Raw genomic sequence first — 25,250 nt, forward strand, 5'->3', positions numbered from 1 at the left:
AATATTTCAGCAATTGCCCTATTTTTTGCCAAGTTACAATATTTACAGTCCTGTCCTCAGGAAACCAAGGACATATCTTAACCACAAAATCTGAAAACTTCTCTAATCTTTGGTAATTTGTATTTGTTCCTCTGGCTTTTAATATATGATATAGCATATTTACATACTTACGTTTACTAGAAACCTGTCCCATCATTTATTACTCCTGAATTTTCACCACTTACACTTAATTTTCTCTGTAACAATTCACAGCCCGGCTAGCTCAGTCGGTAGAGCATGGGACTCTTAATCCCAGGGTCGTGGGTTCGTGCCCCATGTTGGGCCCCATTTATGTGGGGAATAGACCAGCTATCCAGCATCAAGCTGGGCTCGAACTGAGGCATGCAGATGAAAGGAAAAGAAAGAGCTATGTACAAAGAATGGGATCTGGAGGACTCCAATCTGATGGAGTGTATTTGAAGCTTGGTATTTATACTCTTCTTACACAAGGGAATTGGTTACAAAACAAACATCAAAGAACTTAAACATTCCTAAACTCTTATCTATGCAAATGTTACTTAACTAGTCACAGTTTCTTAACTTTAGAATAATAAAAGCACTAGGTTCAAAGACACTCACAGGGATATGCAGGATTCAAGAGAGCCTCAAAGAGATCTTAAATAACTGAGTCATCCCTCAATGTTTTTAACAGCAAAGTCACAAACAACAGTCATTTTGGAACTCTCTTGTCTGCAGAGACACAGAGGTGCAGGGGACTAAATAGTCACCCATTAGTAAACACCTTGATCAACTGGATGCTTCCTACAGACCTCTGAAATTCAAATGCTAATATTAATTAGACATTTTCTATGGCCACCTTATTAGAAAGCATTTAGTGCAGATAATGTAAATAGATCTATGACAGATATAGATCAAACTGAAGAACTTTTAATATTTTTTTTTCTAAAAGAGTCAATGTGCCTTTAATTGTATTTGTGCTAGTTGACATGATAATTATAAAGTTCATGTAATACAATGACTTGAGATTAGAGCTGTTATATTCTGTGGTATAGTCTTCCTAACAAGCTTAGAGGAAATTAAATTTACAAGACAAGCTTTCCGTCTGTGAGTTTATCATCCTGCTATACAATTAAGATCCCAGATATTGTCTCTCTTCTTATTAAATCCTGTAAATGTGCCCAGAGGCTACTGCAAAGGGAATATCCACAAAATGAGACCAAGAAATACATAAATAAGAAATGTGAGTTTACTATTCATTAGTCATGGTTTCTGACGCACACATGGAAAATGAGCAAGGCATCTGTATTCATTTTACTGTGATAATATTGACCCATGAGAACGTTTTCAAAAAATATTGTGATACAGGAATGATTTACAAAAAGTAGCTTATAGACCACTGGTCCAATCCTTTAATTTTGCTGAAGACAAAACAAATATGAGCAAATAAGCAGCAAAAACTGGAGAAAGAGCAAAATAATGTTATTTGGTAACATAAAAAGATATAGTACATGATGGACCTCACACTTGAATCTGAGTACATAGTTTCCAGGTTAATTATTATTTTTACTAATTCTTGCTATCTACAAATGTAGAGTTTTAATAACACATATCCAAATATCAGGAATTACTTTTACTCTATTAATTTAAATGGTAATCTGATAACTTATTTTTAATTAAATCTAATGTATCTAAATATATAGCATATTACATAGGTATGTGTATATGTGTGTATGTGTTTCTAATGCTGCAAGTAACAATAATGATATTTAATTAATAAAATAAGAATTTATCATTAAGTCATAAACACGTTAGGAATTGAACATTTAAATATTTTAATTTGGTTTTTAACTAATAGAAAAATAAAAAGTAAACAATAATGTCAGAATACCCAAAGCCATTAAGTGTAATCAGAAGCTTGTTGTAACTTTTTAATGAAGAAATCTATTTGATATTTCAACATGCTGCGATTAAACATAAAGGACTGTGAATAAGACAAAATTTACTTGAAACTCTCACTTCTTCCCTTCTTAGTAAAGGGCAATAAAACTTTGATTTAACTTAGTTAATGATTTTATTTAATTCTCTATATAAGTAAGGAAATCAACCTCATACATTTGAGTGTGTGCATCCTGTGTGTTTAGGTGTGAAAGAAACAGGGTGTGAGTGTTGAAAAGAATCAGGGACAAGACAGAGACAAAGATATTGATTATTCAAAAATTACATTGTCAGATGGCCAGGAATATACAAAAGACTCATGAAAATTTGAGCATCACATGATGACTTTGAGTTTGGCTAACATTGCTAGACTAGGGATCAAATATTATCTTGGTTAAACTGGAGTAAGATACAAACATGGTAGAGGGGGAACCAAAACAGTTACCTCAAGGAAAAAGTAGGGCAATTATAGTATATACTTTATCTTTCTTTAGGTTTATACAGGTACTAAAACATATTTCTCTTATTAGATGAACTCAACATAGTTGCTTAATGTATTAATCAGTCAATAGGAAGCAATCCAGAACCCAATTGCTAACACTCAACATGCTTTATAGTCATTCAGGAGCATCTCTGATATGTATTCTGAGGTTTAAAAGTGTGGCACTTTCAAGGAGCATGTGCACAGACCAATAAGCAGGGACTCAAATAGAATTAGGGAGCGCTGTGTTGCTTAAAATCAGGACAGCTATACATTCTTTCACCTTTCACCGTGCTAATTCAATCAGTGTACTAAGTGATTTGAGAAGCTGGATAATATGAAGAGACACAGGATCAGAATGAAAAAGCTGTGACATGCAGAAATATGAGACTTTCTATTCCCATAAAAGTTTACATTCTCAGTAACTCACCAGATTATTTCTACTGTGTTCTATAGCGCTGCTATGAGTTAGAATTGACTCCACAGAAATCATGTTTTGATAGGGGGCAGGGTATCCAGATGACACAGCATTGCTTTCAGAAAGCCAAGAAAAAGCACTTGGTGATGAAAATGAAAGACTGTAAACTTCAGTAGGCTTACAAATCAATGTAAGGGAACAAAAAATTCTCACTAGTATACAAATAATATCAAGAATAAGGAAGAAAATAAAAAAAAAGATTTCAAGAATTCAAATGATTTGCTTCATTGCGCAAATCTGCTTCACAGAATAAACTTATTGTAGAAGGAAAATGTTACTTTGAAGAATAAGGTGTATCTGATCCAAACAAAAATATTTTTAGCTTTACCTTCTATATTAAATTTGGACAATGAATACAGAAGCCCACAAGAGATATGATATATTTGAATTAAGTATTATTGAATGTTGAGATCTCACATAGATTGGCGCAAAAACACATACATCTTTCTTGAAAGAACTAAAATGTTTGACAGAATAATGACAAGATTTTAGCTCATATATTTTGAATATGCTTTCAGGAGAGATAGGTCCTGGAATAGTACATCATCCTTGGTAAAATGGAAGGTTTTTAAAGAACAAGACCCTGGGCAAGATGGATTGACACACTGGCTACATTAATGAACTCAATTATAACAGCAATTCTTAGGATGGTGCAAAACTGGAAAATGAAATTCTTTATTGTAGATGAAGTTGCTGTGAGTTGTAGTCAACTAAATGATGTCTAACAAAAACAATAACAGCAACAATACTCATTATCATAATTTTATAGAGTAGATTTCTATATCTATACCAGCAAACTGAAAAAAGTAGAATTTCCCTCTATCTACAGAAGTTAATGAATTTTTTATAATGAAAATTTTGGAAGTATTTATAAGTCAAATTATATGGGTATTCATCTTGATATAGAAGTTGAGGTGAATATTATTTAAATGATGTGAGCTTACTCAGCTCTTCATCGAATATGTTTCAACAAATATTTTTCCACACTTAACAAATGCTGGATAAAAGAGTGAATAAAAATAAGCTACTTCTATTCTGAAGTTCTCAAAGATTTCTGAAAAAAAAATGTATAAGCAGCTGTAATGAAAACAGGGATAAAGGACACATCATTTGAAATACACCTTTGCATCCACTTACAATGTGCTTCAGCAAGCATGAGACAAATCTGAATTTGCAAAAAAAAAGGATCACTTTGAGTTATAGCACTCTGAAATTAGATTGTCTATCGGCACCTCACGTGGATGGAGGAGAGAATTTTATTCAGAGACATTGTGTCTTGCAAAGTTCTGCACAGATCACCAATAGGAAGGTAATTCTACTTTGCCTTTGCCCACTATTACACCTGGACTGGAATTAGATTGGGTAGGAAGATTAAACTAGCTATTCCCTTGGAGAAGTTAGATCCACACGTTATCATTTCCTAAAAAAAGAAACAAACCCATGAAACAAATCCAAAACCAAACTCTCTGCAATTGAGTTGATTCTAATTCATAGCAATCTTATAGGACAGAGTAGAACTGCCTCTGTGTTTCCAACACAGTGCATCCTTACAAGAGTGGAAAATCTCATCTTTCTCCGATTGGCTCCTGGTTGCAAACTGCTGACCCTGTGGTGAGCAGCCCAGTGGATAACCCTGTATGAAACTAGGGCTCCTTTGTCATTACCTAGTGAGGGGAATTAAAATGCTCTTTCTACAAATTATGAAAAAGATAAACTGGTGATGTTCTCAGATAAGTAATGGTTGCTACCTGAAAGGACTGAGGTTTAAACCCTATCACTCATTCTGCAGAAAAGACTGGAGACTCTCTGCTCCCATATAGATTTGCACCTTCACAAACCCAAAGGAACAGTTCTACTTTGTCTTAGAAGATTTACTGTGAGTCAATGAGCCAGACTCAACACAGTCAAAAAGCATTGGAATGTTCACAGAATATTACATACGTGACAGCGAGGATAAGAATTTTTCCTTTTATCCTTAAAAAATCAAGTTAACTACCCAGTGGATTGATGAAGTTTTGAAGATTATGGAATAATTAGTAAGTTTTAAATTTTGTGCTTTATGTTAATACAATATTTTTCATTTTTATATTAAAATGGAGAGTAATATTAAAAATATCTGCTGCAAAGATAATTTTCTGCATTTTAAATATATGGAAACAGATTTTAAAAACTCCTGCTTGCACTTCAAAGGATAACACTGATATGTAATAAGAATAAAACATATGTAATATTCTAGAATGGAAGCCACACATTTTTATTCTAGTGTCTTTGACGCTTGCCTATTGGAAAAACTTTAGAAGACAGCTGCCTACACAACCAACCTTAAAATGTCCACTTTGTGTCATTTCCAAAGAAAGCTAATCCAACAGAACTCAGGAATTATTGAAAAATATCACTAATTTCACAGAGAAATGGTAATGATAATTTTTAAATGACTCTAGCAGAACATGCAGTGAGCCATTACTAATTGGAGCTTAGAATGCATGAAGAATGAACCTGGGAATATTGGAAGTTATCAAAAATAAAATAGAAGGTATGAAGATCAATAGTCTCGGCATCTGTTAGCTGAAATAGACTGTTATTGGCTATTTGAAGTCAGGCGATCTTTGGTTAAGAAGCCAAGAATGATGTATTCAGGAGGAATGGCATTGCATTCATCAGGAAAAAGAACACTCCAGGATTTGTCTGGAAGTACAATGGTGTTTATGATAGGATAATATCTACACAATGCAAGGAAATCAAGTTAAACAACTGTTGTTAAATTTTAAGTACCCTAAAACTAGTGATGAAGAAATTGAAGGATTATACCATCATCTTCAATCGGACATTGATAAAAAACATCCAATCAAGCTGCATTGATAGTTATAGATGATTAAAATGCAAAGGTGGAAGCAAGATCGAGTAGTTGAAAATGTGGTCTTGGTGATAGAAGCAAAGCTGGAGATTGCATGATAGCATTTTGCAAGACAAATGACTTTTTTGACTGTGTGGATCATAGCACACTATGGTAACCTTGAGAAGAATGGCAATTCCAGAACCCTTCATTTTGCTTATACGCAATTTGGATATGGGTCACGAGGCAGGTGTGCAAACGAAACAAGGGAGTACGACTTGATTTGAAATCAGGAAATGTGTTAAACTGAGTTGTAGCTTTTCACCATACTTATTCAAGCTGTGTGCTGATCAAATAAGCAGGGAGTTTGGTTTATATGAAGAAAATTGCAGCATCAAGATCGGAGGAAGTTTTAGTAACAATCTGTGATATTCCCATGATAAAATCTTGTTGCCTGAAAGCAAGGAAGACGTCAAGCACTTAGTGATAGAAATCAAGTATTGCAGCTTTAAATATGGATTACAGTTTACTACAAAGAAAATGAAACAAAGACGTTTTGCCACCCTTGACTCCAAGGAGCACTTTGGCCTTCATTAGTCCAGACAGATATTTCTTTTGTTCTTTTATCAGTCCATGTTACTTTTAATCTTCCTCTCCAGCACCACAATTCAAATGTATCAATTATTTGTTGGTCTTCCTTATTCAATTCCAAGTTTCCCAGACATGTGAGGTTCTAGAAAATACTATGGCTTGGGTCAGGCACACCTTAGTCCTCAAAATAAAATCCTTACTCTTCAATACTCTAAAGAGATCCTGTGCATCAGATTTACCTAATACAACATCTTTTGATCCCTTGATTGCTGATTCCACAAGCATTGATTGTGGATCCAAGCAAGATAAAATCTTTGACAACTTCAGGCTTTTCCCATTTGTTGTGATGTTATCTCTTTGTCCAATTGTTAGGATGCTTTACATGGAGTTGCAATCACTGCCAGAGGCTCAAAGCCTTGAAATTCATCAGCAAGTGTTACAAGTCCTCCTTACTTTCAGCAAACAAGACCATGTCATCTGCATATTGCAAGTGTAAGTCTTCCTCCAAATTGATGCTGCGTTCTTCTTCGTAGAATCCAGCTTCTCTGATGATTTGCTCAGCCTACAGAGTGAACAAGTGTGGTGAGAAGATACAACATTGTTACATATCTTTCCTGATTTGAAACCATGTAGCCTTTCTTTGTCCTTCTCATACAACTGCATATTGATTCATATACAAGTTCCCTATGAGCATAATGAGGTGTCCTAAAATTCCTATTTTTCTCAAGGTTATCCATTTATTAAATTCCACAGATTCAAATTTCTTTGCAGAGTCAATGAAACACAAGTAAACATCTTTCTAGTATTCTGTTTTTTGAGTCAATATCCATTTTACATCAGCTATGATTTCCCTTGTTCCATGGCCTCTTCTGAATCCAGCCTGAACATCTGGCAATTTCCTGTCAATGTAATGATGCAACCATTGTTGAATTTCAGAAAAATTTAACTTGCATTCAATATCAATGTTATTATTCTATATTTTGACTATTCTGTTGGGTCAACTCTCTTTGGAATAACCACAAATATGGATCTCTTCCAATCAGTTGGCCAAGTAGCTGTCTTCCAAAATTGCTGGCGTAGATAAGCAAATGCTTCCAGTGCTTCATCAGCTTGATGAAACATTTGTTTGTATTCCATAAATTCCTGGAACCTTGTTTTTATCTAATGCTGTCAATGCAGTTTGAACGTCTTCCTTAAGTCCCATTGGTCCTTGCATATATGATACCACCTGGAATGGTGGAATGTAAACTAGTTCTTTTTGGTTCAGTGACTGTTTATTCTTTCCGTCTTCTCTTGATATTTCCTGAATCAGGCAATATTTTGCCCATAGAATCTTTCAGGATTCCCATTCCAGGCTTGACTTTTTTTACTTCTTTCAGTTTCAGATGTGCTGAGCATGTCTTTTCTTTTTGGTTTTCTAATTCTAGGATGTTGTTATTCTTATAGTCATAAGACAGGAGTAGTGCAAAATATTTCTTGAATCAGTCCTTGACAAGATATCGACAAAGAATATTAAGCAAGCAGAGATGGGGGGAATATGAATTCCAAGTCACATAGAAATCTCCATAGTGTCATGAAAAAGAATCAGAAGAGACAAAGATTTTTCCCAAAGTCAGCAAAAGGAGAAAGCTTTCACCTAGATACCTTTGAGGGAATTCCTTGGGTTATTGCCCCGAAAGTGTGCTTCCAGTTTCAAACATGGGAAATAAATTTGTGTTTGCTATAGCCATCTGCATGTGGATTTTCTGTTAAAACAACAACAGATAACAAAACAAATGGAATTTACACAAAACAGACAATAACAAAGATTTTTAGCTATATTGTATTAACATGTGTCTAAGCCAAATGACTGTGTGAGTAATAATGAATTATAGAAAAATAGTAGAGTGTAGGACTCCCAGTAACTTTTAGTTCGCTTATTTGGAAATTGTATGTCGATCAAGAGAAAACTGTTCAAAAATAACAATGTTATTTTGTGTGGTTTAAAAGCAAAATAGTAGCATTTTACAGTGTATTACTTCAAAATGCATATCCAATCTGTTTGCTTAGAAAATAATTTAAGAAGTTGGCCTGTGTGGAAAAGAATAATGCTTCAATTTTGTAGGACTTGTCTTTAACAACTTATGACCTTGCATGCTCAAAGTGAAGGGAACTTGAAGTGCTTATTGATGAAGATTTAAAAACTCAACCTTAAATATGAAATAAATCTAACACAAAAAAATAACCCTTCATACTTAGGCCAATAAGTAGCACCATGATAAATGGTAATTATTAATTTGAAAGGTTTTTATTTTACTTGGGTCAACATTCAATGCTATGGAAACTGCTGTCAAGAAATAAAAACATATATTTTGCATTTGGCAAATGTGCTGCAAACAAACTTTTTAACATCTTAAGAAAAAAATGTTTTTAATATTACTTTGATGACTGAGTTGCATGATCAAGCCATGTCCTCCTTTACAATAGACTCACATAGATACAAACCTGGAGTGAAGAGAATGGAAAAATAGTTGGTGCATTTGAAATGTGGCTTTGGAAACAAATATTGAATATACCATGGACTACAAGAAGAATGATTAAATCCATCTTGGAATAAATCCACCCTTTGAAGCAAGAATGGGAAAGTTTCGTCTCACATGGGACATGTCATGAGTAATAACCAATTCTGGGTAAAAACACGATGCTCATTAAAAATGACTGAAAGAGAAAGCTCCTTAATGTTGCTCATTGACATAATAACTTCATAAAGGACTAACTATACCTAGCTACATAGCGTTGTAAGGAAGGTGTGGGAGTGGGTAATGTTTTGTTCTGTGACACCTGGACTTGCTATGAGTCTGAACCATCTGAATGGTGCCTAAGGATAGCAACAATATGCTGAGCACCACTGCCATTATCTGTGGCCTAGTAATGTGAACTTATATTTGTATGTTTGTGCTGTCGTCTTAAACATAAAATGTATTGAAATTGATTTTTATGCTTTATTAATGAGGAAGAGGAATGAATCCTTAATAACTGTTTAGAAAATATCATTAAACAGCAGACTACCAGAAGCTGCAAAGTCATAATATTTAACTTCATCAAATCATACCTAATGATTGGTAGATCATTTATCCTTGTGGGAATCCTTTTCAGTCCCTAAGTGGAAAGGAGTGAAGAATTCAAATTGAGAACACTCAAACCCAAACTAAACTTTCAGAAGAAGAATGTTATCTGTGCCTCATTATTCTTGTTGAGGTTAGGTTCCGTTGTCTGTTCTCACCCATGGCTGCCCAATGCACAGCAGAAAGACACTCTGCATAGCCCTACACAATTCTTACAATTGGTCCATGCCTGGGCCAATTGTTGTCACCCCAGTGCCTACCCATCTATACGAAGCCTTCCCTTCTCGCCACCCCTCCACTTTATCGCACATCATATCCTTTTCCAGGGACTGGTCTATCCTAAGAATATGTCCAAAGCTTGTAAGACTAAGTTTCCCATCCTTGCTTTTAAGGAGCATTCGGGCCACACTTCTTCCAAGATGGATCAGATTTTCTTTCAGTAATTCATACAAACACATAATATTCTTCACCAAACACCACAATGCAAATGTAGTGATCTTCTTCAATCCTCCTTATTCAAAGTCCAATGTTCACAAGCATATGAGCCAATGGAAGATCCACGACCTCCGTCAGGCACGTCTTCGTCCTCCAAGTAAAACTCTTGATTTTCAATACTCTAAAAAGATTTTGCGTAGCAGTTTTGCCCAATGCAAAGTCTTTTGGTATTTTTGACTGCTGCTTCCATCGGCACTGATTGTGGATCCAAACAAAACAAAATCCTTGGCAATTTCAAAATGTTCTCCATTTATTATGTTACCTATTGACGCAGTTTGAGACTCTTGGTCTTCCTGACATTAGGTTGAAATCATACTGAAGGCTTCAATCCTTGATCTTTGTCATATGTGTCATCGACATATTGTGGATTGTTAATAAGCCTTCCTCCAATTTTCTTGCCACATTCTTCTTCATATAATACACGTTCTCTGATTCTATGCTCAGCATATAGAGCTGAAAAAGCATGAGAAAAAAATGAGACCCTGCCGCACACCGTTTCTCATGTGACACCATGCAGAATCCTCTGGTTCGGTTCACACAATTACCTCTTGATCCATCTGTGACTTGGGTATTTGGTAATCGTCATAAAGTTAAGAATAGCAGCACATAACATAAAAAGGGGTATGTTCATAAATGGGCCTGAATCATGCAAGTGTAAAAGCCTATTTAAATTAGGATTTCCTCAAGAAAACATGACATTTGATTTTAAAAATGGCTGCTTCCTCTCGGAGGAGAGGAGAGTCAGATAGTTCATTGTTATGTATGCTAATTCTATTCTGGGCCAAGCCTGCCCATATTCTAGCTCTTGCCCTAAGTGCTGACAATCTCTTTTGTAAAAGAGTAATTAGAGCAAATAAAATCTGAACAGGCACATCTAACTTAAAGACGTTAAATTACCTCAATTTAAGAGATATAACCGACCTGGACTAGAAATAAGTAAACCTTGGCTGCTCAAGCTTCAGCTTATTTCCAAACTTGTCTCCATGATCTGATGAGCGAAGTGACAGGATCTAGGGCCTCATGACACTGAAGGGATTCATTCTCATTATGTTGAAGAATTCTCTATCTTTCCTACCTTTATGGAAGTGTTGTTTGTTTGCTACAGAACACCTCAGCACGTTTTAAAAAGAACTTTGGCAAGCACACATGTCTTCATCAACAGAAGCAGTGGCAATCAGGCACTTTGCCTCCAAGGCTGTTATCTCTCTGTTTTTGACCCACCATATCACATAGACTTGCTACTAAGGAACGTTCCAGAAGGCCCAGCATTTCTACCTGACACAAGTCAATTTGGTCTTGGAAACTTTTACCAATGATAATTTAAAAAAGTAAGAGTCAATCACTTTCCAAAGAAGTAACCACCAACTAAGATCTTTATTTAATAAATATTTGTTAATTTGCCAGAAGCACATTTAACCTAATCTTGTTGAATCAAGATAATAAAGCTCATTTTTCTGTTTTCTGTATTTTTCACCATGCTTTTCATAAAGAGATGCTTGTGGAAGATACAACAAAATATTAGAAAGAAAGAAAGAATGTATACAACTGAATAAGACAGCCAAAGTCTAATGATTCAAAAGTTGTACTTAGAAATATGTTTTGATCAATTTTCATGCATCATCCCTCTAGTTTTTGATTAAACTATCAGAGTATTAGGTTAACAGAATAGAAAGTATCTCTAAAATAATTTTGCTAATCCACATATGCTAAGCACCAAATATCTTATCAGTGGAAACTCATTTTATCTTATTAAGCAGTTGACATCATAAATAAAAACTATTTCTAAACTTTACTAAATAATTAGAAAGATCTAATTACCTTTGTTGTTAAGATGACACTACAATATACATGCAACCTGCCAATTCTGGTTCATAGAAATTTTTAAGACAGAGAAATATTGTTTCTTAGTGTTTACCCAATAAGCAGGTTTCAATGGACCCTCCAGACCAGGAACATACAAGTAAGAAGGAATTAGGTTATTTCTTGGGAGGAATAAGCCACTGAAAAACTTACAGATACCTTTTATACATTATCATATACTGAAGACCTCCAGAATGGTAGCAGAACATTGTAGGAAATAGTGCCAAATGATGGGTTCTTCACTGAGGACACTGAAATTGTGACGGAAGAGGAGTTGATTTCTCAGAATGGAGTCAATCACAGGGACCCAGGCAGAGTAAAGCCTTTAGGAGTAAGATATTTGTGATCTTGATTTGCTGATGGGCCACAACTCAAAGTAATAAGAAATAGCTGAAGAAAAGGTTAATAATCAGAATTTTGAATGTGTGAATTATGAATCTAGGAAAATTAGAAGTGGTTAAAAATGGAGTGTATAAAGATCCATATGCTAGGCATTATTGAGCTGAAATGAACTTGTATTGGTCATTTCAAATCAGAAAATCATATGAAATACTACATATGGAATAATGCAATTAAGCAGAATGGCATGGCATTTATTGTCAAAAATGACTTCTTAAGATCAATCATGAAGTAAAATGCTGTGTATGATAAGATTTTATTTATCTGATTTTGAGGAGATCAAATCAATAAAACTATTATTCATATTTATGCACCAAAAAGAGAGCTAGTAATGAAGATATTTAAAATATATCAAGGTTTTAAGTAAGAAATTGATCAAACAAGAAATCAAAATTAATTGACAATTATTTTTATTTGAATGCAAAAGTTGGAGACAAGGAATGAAGAGCAGTTGGAGATTATGGATTTGGTGATAGAAACACAATTGCAGAGCATATGATAGAATTTTGCAACACTGACAACGTGTTCATAGAAATATGTTTTAATCAATTCTCACGCATCATCCCTCTAGTTTTTGATTAAACTATAAGAGCATTAGGTTAACAAAATGGAAATTATCTCTAAAATAATTTTTGCTAATCCACATATGCTGAGCACCAAATATCTTATCAGTGGGAACCCATTTTATCTTATTAAGCAGTTGATATCATAAATGAAAACTATTTCTAAACTTTACTATGAAATTAGAAAGATCTAACACCTTTTTCAAAAACACTAAAGGAGACTACACACCTGGAATTTCCAAGATGGAAAAAAAAAGAAATCAAATTGACTATATCTGTGGAACACTGGAAGGAGAACCTCAACTTCAGCAACTAAAATCAGACCAGTGGCTGACTGTAGATCAGACCATCAGTTGCTCATATGTAAGTTCATGACCAATTTGAAGAATATTAAAATAAATCCATGGAAGACAGAATGTGGTTTTGATTCTCTCCAACCTGAATTTCAAGAACATCTTAAGAACAGATTAGATGCATTCAACACTAATGACAGAAGTCCCGATGATCTGTGGAAAAACATCCGGAGCATCGTCCATGGGGTGGGGAGCAAAAGGTCATTAAAAAAGACAAGGAAGGAAGAAAAAACCAAAATGATGTAAGAAGGCTCTGAAACCTGTCCTTAATAGTAGAGAAGTTAAAGCAAATGGAAGAAATGCTGAATTTAAAAAAAAACTGAATAGAAAATATCAAAAGTCAACTCAAAAAGACAGAGCTGAACTATTATAATTAAATGTGAAAATATCTAGAATTAGAAAAATAGAAGGAAAGGATATGCTCAGTATATCTGTCACTGAGAATACTCAATAAAATATTCAAGCTTGGCATTGGAATCTGGAAACATTCTGTGGGCAACATATTACATCATGCAGGTAGCATTCAATAGAAGTTGGAAATAATACACAAAATCACTTTACCAAATATAGCTGTTTGACATGGCACCATTCCAGGAGGTAGCATATGATCAATAACCAATGGTGCTGATGGAAGAAGTTCAAACTTCATTGAATGAATTAGACAAAAATAAGGCTCCAGGAATTTATGGAATACAAATTGAAATGTTTCAACAAGCTGATGGAGCATGGAAGCATTCACTTATCTATGCCAAGAATTTTGGAACAGATATTTGGCCAACTGATTGGAAGAGATCCATGTGTGTGACCATTGCAGAGAAAGGTGACCCAACAGTATGCTCAAACTATATACCAACGTCATTGATATTGCACTCAAGTACATTTTTTTCTGAAGACCATCACAAAATAATCACAACTGCTGATAGAGAACTGTCAAAGTTTCAGGTCAGACTCAGAAGATGTGGAACAAGATAAATCATTGCTTATATCAAGTGGATCTTGGCTCAAAGCATAGAACAGCAGAACAGTGTTCATTTGTGCTTCATCAACTATGCAAAGGCATTCCACTGTGTGGATCATCGTAAACTATAATATCCTTGAGAAGGAGGGAAGTTCCCGAACACGTCATTGTTCTCCTTCGGACTTGTCTGTGGATCAAGAGGCTGGTGTGCAAGCACCACAAAGGAACACTGCGTGGTTTCAGAGCAAGGAGGTGGGCGATAGGATTGTATCTCATCACACTTGTTCAATCTGCACGCAGAGCAAATAATCCGAGAAACTGGATTATATGGAGAAGAATGTGGCATCAGGATTGGAGGAAGGCTTATTAACAACCTGCAATATACAGGTGACACAACCTTGTTTATTGAATGTAAGGAGGCCTTGAAGCACTTGATGAGGAAGATCAAGGTTTGCAGCCTTCAGTATGGATTGCAAATCCATGCGAAGAAGAACACAGTCATCCGAACTTTACCAATATGTAATATCATGATAAATGGAGAAAGGTTTGAAGCTGCCAAGGGTAATACCTTGCTTGAATCCACAATCAATTCTCCTGGAAGCCTCAGGCAAGAAATCAAAGCACCTGTTGATTGGGTATATCTGATGTAGAAGACCTTTTTAGAGTATGACAAATCAAGGATGTTACTTCAAAAACGAATATGTGCCTGACCCAAGTCATGTTATCTTCAATTGCATCATATGCATGTGAATGTCGGATATTGAAAAGGAAGACCAAAGAATTGGTGCATTGAATGGTGGGGCTGGAGAAGACTGCTGAAAGTGCCACAGACTGTTAAAATCCCAAACTGAACTGTCTTGGAAAAGTGTGGCCAGAGTGCTCCTTAGAAGCAGGCATGGAGAGACTTTGTCTCATATAGCAGGGGCAAGTGGTCAGGAGAGACCAGTCCCAGGAAGAGGGCATCACACTTTGTGAAATGGGGGCAGGGGCAATAAAGGAGGAAGGCCCTAGCCAAGATGGATTCACACCGTGGTTGCACAAATGAGCTCAGGCATAAGAAGAGTGGTAAGAATAGAGCAGATTCTTGCTCTGTTTTCCTTCTGTTTTGCATACAGTTGGTATGCGTCAGCATAGATGCCGTGGCACTGAACAACATACTTTTTCATGATCAGACTTCATAAATTCCTTGTTTCCTTTGAAAAATATCTCCCAGAATTGCTACTCTGGGGTCTCCAAAATCAGTCAATCGGTCACTGCACCATTCAGAGTTTCTCTCTGCCTTCATTTTAACTCACTTGGCAGATCCCCCAAAAAGTTACTATTTGAATTAGATCTTGCTCCCTAGATCATATTGATAAATCCAAGACTTATCCATGGTAACAATTAATTCCATAAATTTTTTTTGATTTTTTATTCTTGATTAAATGGCTGATGAAAGTTAGTTCTTAAAGAGAGGTAGTCTGAAAAGCACCGATGAGCACATGAAACACGTTATTTCATGGGAAGAGCTGGAAGGAATTATGTTAAGCGAGGTAAGCCAGACCCAAAGGGACAGGTACAACATGAGTCCCGTGAGGTAAGTACAATCAGCATGATAGAAATGGGGCATTAATCCACCCAAGGGGAGGGTATGGTTTATATCTCCACAGGGAAAGTGGGACCAGACTTCAACCCAGTGTCGCAAGGTGTGAATGCAATATCCCGGCGTGGAGGAGGGAACCGGTGGAGAGGTCTGGGAGGCTGGCCCCAGCACCATAAATTAAGTGGATTCCTGCCCCTCCCCCGAAAAGAATTTGTTCCAAAGGACGACATTGACCCTGCAGCTATGGGAGATGGACATATTTGATCAGAGCACACGGGAGCAGATGAAGGGGCAGGAGGAGAGAGTGGAGCACAGCCTGGCCCACCAGGCCGTGATGATGATGTTCCTGAGTAGAGCAGCCAGTCCACAGAGAGAACAACATGGCTGGCCCTACTATGAGACATGATGCCCCTCAGTGACTAAGGGCGATACAGGGGACAGCACCGGAGACACAGTGTGGGAATTGCACCTGACCTGATCCCACCACACCGAGGCAAATCACTGGGGGAGTGCAGCGGAACAGCAAGGAAATGGAGTGGCAAGGTCCCCAGGGAATGCTGAAAGTGGACTTTGGGGCCAGGGCGTGGACTGGACTGGAAAACGCTCCTAAGGGCCAGCAAACGATCCCTGAACTAACTACAAGCTTTTCTCTTGTGAACTGTTTTGTTCTGTTCTTTTTCAGTGGTTTGTTTTGGTTGTTTTGTTGTCTGGTTGTATACTGTTGCTTTGTGTTCCTCTGTCTAGTTTTCGTGCATGTTAGTGTCTCCACAGGTCTGTCTGAATAGGACAGGCTGGATGAACTATCTGGATGAAAAACAACGGGACTGACAGTTCCGGGGGGACTTGGGGTGGGGGGGGTAGGGGGGGTAAGGAAGTGGTGTTAACAAACCCAGGGACAAGGGAAAAACATGGGACCCCAAATGGTAGAGAAGGGGGAGTGGCAGGCATGGTGGGAAATGATCAAGGGTAAGGTTGCTTAGAGAAGAGGTATACTCTAGCCCAGGTGGTGATGAAGCATGGTAGTAGGGAAGGAGGAAGGTCAAGGGAGATGGAGGAAAGAGCTAGGAGTCAAAGGGCATTCATGGAGGTCTAGACAAAGACATGTACATGCAAATATATATAGGAGGATGGGGAAATAGATCTATGTGTCTATATTTATAGGTCAAGTATTAAGGTGGCGGAAGGACCTTGGGCCTCTACTCAAACACTCCCTCAATGCATGAATACCTTCTTTTATTAAATTGGAACTCTGTGATGCTCACTCTCCCGACACAACGGCTGGAGCCAAAGTGGGTGAACAAGTAAATGTGGTGAAGAAAGCTGATGGTGCCCGGCTATCAAAAGAGATAGTGACTGGGGTCTTAAAGGCTTGAAGATAGACAAGCGGCCATCTAGCTCAGAAGCAACAAAGTCCACATGGAAGAACACACCAGCCTGTGTGATCGAGTGGTCCCAAAGGGATCAGTTACCAGGCATCAAAGAACAAAAAATCATATCATTGACTGCACACCTCCATGATAGGATCGCTGAAGACAAATGGGTGCATAAGCAAATGTGGTGAAGAAAGCTGATGGTGCCCGGCTATCAAAAGAGATAGTGTCTGGGGTCTTAAAGGCTTGAAGGTGAACAAGCGGCCATAAAGCTCAGAAGCAAATAAGCCCACATGGAAGAAGCACACCGGCCAGTGCGATCACGAGGTGCCCAAGGGACCAGATATAAGGCATCATGCAAAAAAAAAGATATAAGTGTGTGTATGTATGTGTATATATGTATATATGTATGTGTATATATATATTATGTTAAATGAAGGGGGAAGTGCAGAGTGGAGACCCAAGGCCCAAGTGTCGGCCAATGGAGATCCCCTCATAGAGGGGTTTAGGAGAGGAGATGGGTTAATTAGGGTGTGAGGTAGTATCGATGAAGAACACAGCTTTCCCCCAGATCCTGGATGCTTCCTCCCCCCAACTACCATGATCCGAATTCTACCTTGCAGGGCTGGATAGGACAGAGGCTGTACACTGGTACATATGAGGGTTGGAGGTACAGGGAATCCAGGGTGGATGATACCTTCAGGACCAAGGGTGTGAGGGACGATGCTGGGAGACTGGAGGGTGAGTGGGTTGGAAAGGGGGAACTGATTACAAGGATCCACATGTGACCTCTTCCCTGGGAGAGGGACAGCAGAGAAGGGGGGAAGGGAGACTCCGGATAGGGCAAGATATGACAAAATAACGAGGTATAAATAACCAAGGGCATATGAGGGAGGGGGGAATGGGCAGGGAGGGGGGGGGGAAAGAGGACCTGATGCAAGGGGCTTAAGTGGAGAGCAAATGCCTTGAGAATGATTGGGGCAGGGAATGTATGGATGTGCTTTATACAATTGATGTATGTATATGTATGGATTGTGGTAAGAGTTGTTTGAGTCCCTAATAAAATGTAAAAGAAGAAAAGAGAAAAAAATGATTAGGGCAAAGACTGTACAGATGTGCTTTATACAAGTGATGTATGTATATGTATGAACTGTGGAAAGAATTGTATCAGCCCCAATAAATTGTTAAAATAAAAATAAATAAATAAATAAATAAATTAAAAAAAAAAAGAGAGGTAGTGCTGCACAAAATTTGTGTCACTCATTGAGCCCAACAGCTTTCTAAGGCTACATTTTTCATTTTAAACAGAAAATGCTAAACCCCATTAGCTCCTAACTTCAACAATGATTGCGTGGATGCCAATTCTATGCTCTTCTTTCAGTAGTTTTTGGACTTCACCCGTCATTTCTTCTAGATTGATAATCTTTCATATCTTGGCTCATCTTTGAGGTCATTAGACTGCCTTTAAAACAGATTCTTCATTCAAATCTATTCTTTTATATGGTGAATAATTTCCGTGAATTTGTCTAGATCTTCAATTATTTTAGATGATGACCATTGTGCTTTATTAAAATTTTGACATTAGTACTTAATTGAAATAGCTCCCCCATGAAAATTATCTTTTTTTAAATTTTGAAAACAACTTAAAAAGCTCAAAGTAAGCACCTTACTGAGAGTACTTGTCTACAGCCACACACTGATTGCAAATATTTAAACATGCTTTGTTTGGAACAAGTCTCATGAATGCATTAACTGTCACCATGGCAGAATTTCTTACAAGTCAAATAACATAAGAGGAAAGAGCATATTATGTTGAGATCAGCTTAAAATAGGTCACAATATTTGTTGTATAATGTAGGAAAATACCAATAAATACAGCTAGAATGGTAAGCCAAGTTCAGATGATAAAATATTTTGAAGGCACAAAGTAATATTTAACCTTGGAAATAATCTTCCATTCATGGGAAAAACATAATCACTTTTGAAAATACAAAGAGCATATGCTAGAAATATTAAAGAGGGGCCAACAAAGAGAACACTGGAGCAATGTTTGTCCATAGATGTCCAGTAATCCACTACAAAGAGTCAGATATAAGCAAATATTTCAATATGTTTAGTTGTGATATAGTTATTTGTTCATTCTACTCATCTCAAGTGATCACAAAAGATACACAAAACATTGGAGGAAATGATTTTAAAAGATTAATGCAATGTAACTAAGAACTTATAACTTGCACTACCAATATTGTCATAATCCTAGGGGATATTTTTTTCTGAAATGGAAAGTTCTAACAGATACATAGTACCTTATATATGAGAATCCACTTGAGATCTTTATACAATATTTTTTTTGATTCAGCATATCTGGGCTAATAGGAAAATTATTGTACCAAGGTTAACAATAATGAAATCATTTGTAGCCCAGCTTGGAAGAACACTTTCAGGAACCTGATGCAAACGTCTGCACCATTGCAAGGAATGTAGGCAATGATGCCTGTGTGCCTCCACTATTGAAGAAACTTGGTCTCCGTGCAACGTAAACACTGCTTTTGATTTCTTAGAGAGTGAAGACATAATTTGCAACATTCTACTTATCATTCGAATATATCACATTTTACAAATTAATGTCCATTTCAGTGTAGTGTAGATGCCCAAGGCTGAACTTGGAGGGATATATTTGAAGCCCTCGGTTTAAACAGGGTTATGCAACTCTTGAAGGCTCTAAGGGGGAAATGATGTTCGGTTTTCAGTTTCTGGTGGTTGTTCCTGTTAAGTCCCATTGATTCAGTTTGGATTATAAACAGTATACAAATTGTTGCTAGGTACCAGCCATTGAGTCAATGCTGAATCATATTCATGCTGTGCATGATAGAATGGAATGTTCTCTGATCATGTTCCATCATCATAAGTGTGTCTGTGTTTCACCCGACTGTTGTAGTCACAGTGGTAATGCATGCCATAGAGGGTCTTCCTTTTTCCTCTGACCCTTTATTTTACTTAGCATGAGTGCCCGTTGTCAGGTCTAGTCCCTCCTGATATGTCCAAATTATAGGGTATCACCTTCACTTCTCAAGAACATTCTGATTGTACTTCCTGCAAGACAGCTTTGTTTGATCTTCTGAGAATTTGTGTTACTTTCAATATTATATGCCACCACCATAATTTAAATGTCTCAATTATTTTACCATATTACCTATCCATTGTACAACTTTCCCAAGCTTAACATAATAAACTAAGAGTCGTAAAACCACAACTTTAGTAGACCAATTTACATATTATATTGTATAGGTGAATAACAGAAAAATATTGTATAAACATATAAGTAAGATATACAATAGTACTTAAAATCCTTTTTGTCATGTGTTCTTAGGATTTAGAAGTACCTTCTTCCACCACTAATTCTGTATTTCTTTTCCCTTCAGCAAGCACTCAGGCTACTAATTGTTCTTTGATGGGTGGAATGACCCAAACATCTATTCCTGACATGCTTTAAACATTAATTATTATGTAAAAATTGTGATGAAATAGATTTCCATTATCTTTAAAGTCAGGTGACCAAAGTACTAAGAGACATTCTAAGAAATCACCTTTATTCCATACATGTTCTTTTTCATCTTCATTATATAACATCCATTCAATTACCCCTTTATGATCATTCTCCATCACATCACCCAATATAGTAACTATCTTCCTTGTTCATTCAATCCAGAGTTATTAGGATCGCAAATAGGTCAGGAGATAGTGTGAGCATCCAGTTCAGTGGAGGCAGTGTTATGTCTCTAGGTGAGGTTTATCTTGCCCTTGCCACTAAGACATCCAGAGTTAAAAAGCACTGGAGCACAAACGCAAGAAAGAAACATGCTGTGAGTGGATCACAATAGGGTGGTAGTGATTGGTGCCACTTCAATTTTCCACTTTTTGTTCCTGGATGAGTGAAGCCTAGTTATTGGGGAAACAGACCATATGTTGGATGCTGGTTTACATATACAGCCTCCTAAAGAACATAACCCAACCCTGTAAGATATTACCAACTAGCGATCACCATTAGAATGCCGTCCATCATTCTATTGACTGAGCCGCTTCAGGGGGAACATGGTATTAACAGTCAATTCCATAAATGTGGCCCTTCGCTGCAGTGCATTTGCAATAAGTGGATCTTTTGATCCAAGACAAGTCTGTGTGAGATATCAGAACAATGGACAAGGCATCCTCTGTGTCCACGTATGGTCATTCTGTAGAAGCATTGTTTTGAGAAGGCAAATTCATATCTGGAATAAGTATCATTCCACTAAGCACAAGCATGATGGAAGTGGTCCAATATAATTAACATGTCATCAAAGTGATGGTTAATTTTCATATGGAGTAGTGCTATATGGAGTACTACGTTTTGGTCTCTGTGGACTAGAACATTGGACATTCAGCGGTTGTTGTCCAGTTGCCCATGATTAGTGGATATCCACGGAGCTAAGACTGAGCACAAGTTCAGTCCTTGTTGCGATGGGTCTTGTATCAAGTGGGGCGTACTTAGGAGGAAATATGAGTGGAGCACAATCTCTCACTCAGGCTGCAGCCTGACGATGTCTCCCCGGATGCGTGGCCTCTTTGATTTCCATCAAGGAGACACTGCAAACTTCTTTCCCTTGTTTTTTCTGGCTACATGCCTGGATCCTGCATCTAGTTTCTAGGGAATTGGGGCCAATGCCCGTCATGTGATTTTCGAATACCAGGAGCTGTTGGCAACCTACCGTGGTGACCTGCCAACCCTTGCAGCTATCAGAGGCCTGTCATGATTTTTACCTTGAGTCCATGCAACACTGCTTCCATTGGTTTGTGGCCTTCCTACATCCAGCTTTCTCTTCTTGCTTCCTGTTTCATTGGCTCAATAGTTATATGGATTGGGAAGTGTCTGCAGTTTGGCATTTGACTTATGGAATTGAGTCAGACTGAGCTTGCCTGCTCTTTATCCTTTATCTATGTGAGTCATGTCCTTGATGTAGCTTTCTGTTTTAATAAAAATATTTATTATATATATATATATAATTGTCAATATTTGCTTTGTTTTTTGTATTTCTCTAGAAAATCTTACCAAATATATCTTTGTTCATGAAGCCATATGGCAGGAGTGATTGGGAAAATAAGATATCTGACTTCCACTAAAATGTCATTCTCCCTACTTGACGGTTTTGGTGACTATTCGTGTGCCACACAAAATTGTCTTCACTTAGTTGGCCCATTCAGAGAGGTGTATCCATATACCTCTTACCCATAATGCTTTGTCAACATTTTTCAATCACTTTATTTTCAAGGTCTTGACCACCCAGCCAAATCATTAACCACAAGAGTTAGTATTATTTAATAAAACTACTCATCTGGTCAATTGTCCTTTTAAATAAAGTTAAGAACCAGGTGCCCTCTGAGAAGTTCTACTTGGAGAATTTCTGTTCACCACTATCCTTTATGGAGGCCCCGTGAAAGGACTTCAGTACTGTAGCTTCCACTTTCCAATGGTGTCAGCATATCATGCAGAAACACATGGAAATCACCCAGCATAAGTTGTCGCTTTCTCAGTCAACCAACCGTAAGGAAATCACTGTGCAGCCACGGATGCAGACTGGAAGAGGAAAGGTGATGTGCTAAAAGTGAAGACCTCAGAGAAGTTGGGTCAGTTCCTCTTGCAACTTACTTGTGTCTTCCGCTTGTGCTTGAGTCATAGCTTGTGTTTACCACTTTTGGGGAACGTTGATTGCTGCTATGCACATTCAACTGTATAACTCTATGGGGCATTGCTACATGTTTACATTATGGTCAAGGTACAGAATAGCTGTCAAGTCACTGAGAAACAGAGCAAAGGAAGTTAATTCATGATTTTAATAGTCACAGACATTATTCTGTTGTTATATTTTGAAATATATTTCCAAGACCAACCTAGAAAAGTTTATTAGAAAGCTTTATAAGCATTATAAAATAATAAATAAATATATAGGCAAACTCAAAACAAAAAAACTCATCACCATGGATCTATGCTGACTCACAGTGACGTATAGTACAGGATAGAACAGCCCCTGTGAGAGTGGGAGACTTTAGCTCTTTCTCCAGGGGAAGGGATGGTGATTCAAGTTGCTGAGCTTTTGGTTAAGCCTCCCAATGCTCGACCCACTGTCCCACCCAGTGTCACCTTACTCACGTTGATAACAAGCTTCAGAAACATTCAAACTGCTGAGTAAATTATATACTGTACATTGCAGTAAAAATGATCTCTTCTGAATATTTTCCATTGTGTTTTATGCAGTAATGTCATCCTTAAATGAAACTTTGGGATCTACACCAAGTGCGATAGTGATGATAGAATGTTCCCAAGAAGTAGAGAAAAGTCACGACATTACGAGGAAAAGTTTAATTGTTTGATATGAACAAGCGTTAGAGATTTTCAGTTATGCCTCCTCTCCATTTTAAGTTAAATTAATCTCATATAACGATCATTGTGGGCAACAAAGGAGTGCTTTGGAATTGTAAAACCACCACTGGGGCTATATCAGCAGGTGTGAAGACTTTGCCCTTTTTGAAAGTATCTTTTAATCATTTATTAGAAAATGCAGTTTTATGTGCCTGTAGTATATAACACATTAAAGTATATGTTAATTGACTAGATATTATAAGTATGTCTTACCCAGAACAGTGGGAAATTTTTACTGTTTTTGTTGGGGGCCTGCAAGTCCTTTCCCACACATAGCACCTAATTACACCAGAATGACACACTCCCCGGCCATCCTCACACTAGTTTTCATGTCTGAGCCCATTTTTTTCCAGATAAGTTGATAATTCATCTACTGGACAATCTTGCTCTTTTTAAAATAACTTTTACATTATGTGATTTTCTAAGACTGGTCTCCCCTGATAACATGATGTGCAAAGTATGTGATACAAAATATTGAGCACTGATTGTGCATCCAATAACAATTAAATCCATGACAATTTCAATCTTTTTTTTCTGTTTATTATGATCTTGTCTATTGGTAGAGTTATGAAGATATTGGATTTCTTTACATTGAATTATAATTCATATTGAAGGCTGTAAATTTTTATTTTTATCAGCAAGTGTTACAATCCTTCCTTGCTTCCAGTAGCCAAGGTTGTCTCCTATGCTTATTGGATATTATTAATAAATCTTTTGCAAATCCTGATGATCCATTTCTATTCATATAATCCAACTTCTTGGATTCTCTGCTCAGTGTGGCTTCCAGGTATAAGGCTGGGTTCTCTAGATAAGCCAATCAGGGACATTTACACTCATATGTGTATATTTTTAGAAAGATATCATGTCAAGAAATGGTTCATACAGTTGTAGAAACAGGTAATTCATTCTGGTTCAAGTCCATGAGGTAAGATAGAAGTTTTTCCAGATGAGACTAATTGCAGTGACCAAAAACCAGGAAGCTGAAAGATGAAACAGAAAGACCACAGGCTGGTGGATACAGAGCCAATGATTCGTGCCAGCAGTTTACTAACAGTCCCTGGAATCTGCAGGCAATATGACCAGAAAGTCAGCTAACCAGAGTCACGATCCAGCTCCAGGAGAAACACTGAGCTATATTTCCAAGAACATCCATCTATAATAAGAATAGATAAAACCAAAATGAAAACTTCCAACAATTTTTCAAGGTTATGACCACATTTAAGAAGTGGTGTTCCACATTATTCTTCCACAATGGATTATCAGAACATTCCATTGTGGAGTTGACCATCTGTGCTAAATTACATGATGTGAGAGTTCTGGCCTAGGCAATTTGCCATAAAATCAAAATATCACAACTGAGTTCTTTATGCTCAAGAGAAGAAAACACTGCTCAGCCCACTCTGTCCTCACTCTTTCCCCAATTCCTGAGAGCATCGTTGTAGCCACCGAGTCAATACATTTCCTTGAAGGACCATCTTTTTTCACTCCCTGTCCAACTTAGCAAGCCTGCAGTCTACCTCCAGGGACGGTTCTCTCCTAATGACATGGCCAAAATATTGAAGATGAAATTTTGCTATCCTTGATTCTAAGGAAAACTGGTGTTAATTCTTCTAAGACAGATCTACTTGTCCTTTTGAGAGCCCACAGAATTTTCATATTCATCCCGGATACCACAACTCAAATTCACTCATCATTATCAGGTCCTACTAATTCAATGTCGAACTTTCAAATATGTATGAGACAACTGAAAATACCACCCTTTGGGTTAGACCCAACTTAATCCCCAAAGTAATA

General features: G+C 37.2%; 1 non-coding gene across 1 annotated transcript; it reads left to right on the top strand.

The window, feature by feature from the left end:
- Positions 1-251: 251 nt before the first annotated feature.
- On the top strand, positions 252-324 carry TRNAK-CUU (transfer RNA lysine (anticodon CUU)). The gene has a single exon. It is a non-coding gene; the product is annotated as a tRNA-Lys (tRNA).
- Positions 325-25,250: the final 24,926 nt, after the last annotated feature.

The sequence above is a fragment of the Tenrec ecaudatus genome, chromosome 3 (genome assembly GCF_050624435.1).
Source record: "Tenrec ecaudatus isolate mTenEca1 chromosome 3, mTenEca1.hap1, whole genome shotgun sequence".
In the NCBI taxonomy this organism is placed as follows: domain Eukaryota; kingdom Metazoa; phylum Chordata; class Mammalia; order Afrosoricida; family Tenrecidae; genus Tenrec; species Tenrec ecaudatus.